Here is a 3,771-nt window from a genome sequence, read left to right on the forward strand (position 1 = left end):
TTACAAGTAAAAAGAGGAAAAGAACCTGTGTATGTTATCTTTAGCGGCTTGAAAAAAGTAAGGGTCAAAATAAATTCTTTCCCAATAAAAAGTAGTGTCATTAATGTAGCTAGAAATGTCACACTATTCAAGTCCTGACAGACCACGCTGACATTGCACTTCATAGTAATATTCATGGTCTCTGTTAAAGAGAGAGCTATTGTGTAACTGTCTTTTTCAAGGTATTGTACACTGTCAAAGTTAATTGAACCTCTTTGACAACTTTTATTTCAAAGAGACCAAATGGAACCGAGTGAGGGTTATTTGGGATTGATTATCAGGCCAGAAGGATATAAATTTACTTTCCCTTGTTTTGTGATGTTAGCATATGCATTGGCAACAACAGGCTCGTTGTCTATACCTCTTTGCACATCAGCAGTAACCACTCTTCGACTTGGTTTGAGCTGGGTAACGAAAGATTCCAAATTTGGTTTTCTTTTGGCAACTCTACGAACCTTGCTTGCTGCAATTCTTTTCCAATGTAAATGATACAATATATCACTACTACCTGGAGGAAGTGGACCTGAGTACAAGCAAACTATAATCATCACACCCTGCATGCGCATACTACTCCACCAAATACCACACGAGCTCAGAAGACATGGCACCTTTATGTTCAGTGGACAAGGTATTTATTTCTTTTAACGTTTTAACCTTGTTTCTTCCTGGTGCTTAATTAAAGGCTCCAAAGAGGAATGTGAAAATTAAAAAAGGATCATTGACCAGTCTGGGCAAGCTGTATCTAACATGTACTAGCCTAAGACGCATTTTCATTAGCCCGAAAAGATTTTCAAATGAACAGGATTGATTACAGTTCTCCCGTAAGCTTGATTTGCCCACTATGCAAATTAAGAACAGAATTCACAAGCCTGATAGCAAAATCAACTAGCCCCGAGCTATCAGACACCACTTTCTTTGCATGCTGTTAACTGCTATGAATACTTTTACAGGAGCTAAGAAAAAGAATGACAATTCCCGAAAATATTTTCATAGAAAAATCAACCACTAGGTTCCTGTAAAGGATCTTTTATTAGTGGAGAAACAGCAGGAAGAACTGAGGGATTGTGAAAGAGGAAAGAGAGTGTATGTGAAAAGGAAGGAGTCTTTCTGGATGGAGGAAGGAAAGCAGAAGGCAGCAAGAAAGTTGTAAAGTATCCACATCAACACCAGAATTGCCCAATACCACAACACCCACACATCAGCAGTACACTTTGGAACATATGTCTCAATAACGGAGTGTATTAACAAAATGACAAGGAAGCAAGAACTAATAAATGCATATTTAAGTGGTACAACTTCCGACATATAATTAAAAAACGAAATATATCACAAATTGTGATAAAATTATAATTCTAATGAAACAAACATTTATATTTTTATATTAAACAAACAGCTGAGCAATACATTGACAGCTGAGCAATACATTGTGGGTGAAAAGTCTACAATTTTTGACATCATCATTTTCAATTTAAATGCTGATTGGTCCATTTTCATCATGTGACCCAAATACTCAATGCTGATGGGCTACTGGCCAAAATGCCTGTTATTATTACTACTAAAATCAATAAGTGATAAATCTAGTTGAATTTGTGGTGTAATAGGTGGGCGTCACTTGGACAACCACATGTCTCCTCATTTATTACGTATAGCTTATAACTAAATAAACTATTTCAAATTATTGTTATAAGGGAGGGCACTGTCACTTGGACAGTCCCTAATGTATTAGGTATAGATTAGCACCAAATGAGAATCATTAGGTTATTACAGGGGCAGGTGTCACTTCGATGACCCACATGTGCCAACAACGTCTTTGTATTTATTCAGTATTGCTTAGAATTAAATGAAAATCAATAGGTTAAGCAATTATTTGAAATTGGTATTATAGGAGAGGGGTCACTTGGACAACCTACACGTCCCCGCATGTACTAAGTATAGCTTATAGTTGAACAAAAATTGATAGATTAAGTAACTATTTCAAATTAGTATAATTACATTGATGATTATCGAAAATTGAGCACTATGTTTGGCTAGGAGCTTCGCTTCATCCCGCTATAATCACCGCACAGTGATTATAACATTGAAGGCTAACAGTTTTCAAAATGGCAGCCAGATTTGTTGATGTTTCGGAGACGGAAATTGATCAATTTAAAGAAAATGCTGTTCCTCAAAAAACGAAAGATGCTACAAAATTTGGAGTCAAGATATTCAAAGGTAGGTTGATAAAATTTCTCTTTTGTGAGTAACACAATTTACTGAAAACTGATATGTTTATTCACATTTTTTTTTGCTTCAAAGTGTTGGCAACTTTTAGTAACTTTTGTGAAATATTTTTTCTACAAAATGGTTTCAAGAGCAGCAAGAGTTCACAAATGAAATAGAAAACATGAAAGTCGAATTAAACAAATGTCTGGCAAAACTTTATGTTCCTGTGAGGAAAATGGGCGGCAGCTATTATAACAAACCCAGCTTGTTGTCAATCAGAGCCGCCCTCGACCGACATGTTAAAGCCCTAAAATCTTTCAAAAAAGTGTCTCTTTTTTAATAAGTCATCTCAGGCACGTGAAGATCGGTGAATAGTCACCTTGACGGCCAATATTTACGTTGCCTTCGGTGACTAATTGTTAATTATTGTTATAGGGGAGGATAGTGTCACTTGGACAACATAAATGTCCCCAAATGTACTAGGTATAGATTAGAACTAAACGAGAATCAATAAGTTATGTAACTAATTCAAACAGTTCTTCAAGGGGCGGGTGACACTTGCAGGACCTACAGTGTCCACACATCACCTGGGCACTATATTTCTTTTTCTAGTAGGTGTATCACAACCATAGTTGAGTGTTAAGACTGGTTTCTTTGTGACAAGCTTTTCACTTTTTTGTCATGCAAGCACAATTGTGTTTTCGTAAAACATTTTATAATTTTTTGCCCCCTGCAAAGTGAAATATTGCTCCATGCAGCAATTTACTGCTAATGTCCCTTACAACACTGATCTCATTCAAAAACCATTCAATATCCCTTGTGGACAAATTTGGAAATATTCCAATCACGGTGTGGAAAAACAGATTGAAAGTGTGGAAAAAGGTTTTTATAAAAATCAAAAAACATTTGTCTTTGAGAGTTTAAAAGCGAAAAATAATTTTATTAACATTTATTTTACTAAATATATTCATAAGTTAATATGACTTAATATATTTACAGTAACAGTAAATGTACCGGAGACTTTTTTATTTCTCAGTGCTATAGCACACATTTATTTGTTTTTAAATCTTCTTTATTGTTTTATTAGCTTTGAAATCTATGATAATCGCAAGTTTCATGAAATAGTTGAGTCAACTTATACACTATCCTCAATTTTCTAATATATAGATTTAGCCAGGGCTAAAAGCGAAGCTCCCATTAATAAATTATATTTTAAATCAAACAATAAACTTGTAATCCACAAATCAGTTAACTTAAGGGCACATTCATGTGACTTTTGAGGGAAAGGAAAAGTTATTTTAGAGTGAAACATCTTACATCGAGTTGATAGCCTAAATATACATGTATGTACACCTAAAAAATAGCAAACATCTTCTATCACATTCAAGAGCCATAATGGCTCTTGATCACAGTAGATTAGGCCTCGAAAACAAATTCTTGGAAAACAAATAAGGCTGCATTTTTTTGCGTTCGACAGGTTTACTTTACAAATTCTTGCCAACAAATCTGAGCGCGCATGGTGTAAACCAA

General features: G+C 35.0%; 1 pseudogene; it reads right to left on the reverse strand.

Annotated features, from left to right (window-relative positions):
• LOC140931863 (uncharacterized) lies at window positions 1–605 on the reverse strand (annotated as a pseudogene).
• Window positions 606–3,771: the final 3,166 nt, after the last annotated feature.

Source organism: Porites lutea, chromosome 3 (genome assembly GCF_958299795.1).
Source record: "Porites lutea chromosome 3, jaPorLute2.1, whole genome shotgun sequence".
Taxonomy (NCBI): Eukaryota; Metazoa; Cnidaria; class Anthozoa; order Scleractinia; family Poritidae; genus Porites; species Porites lutea.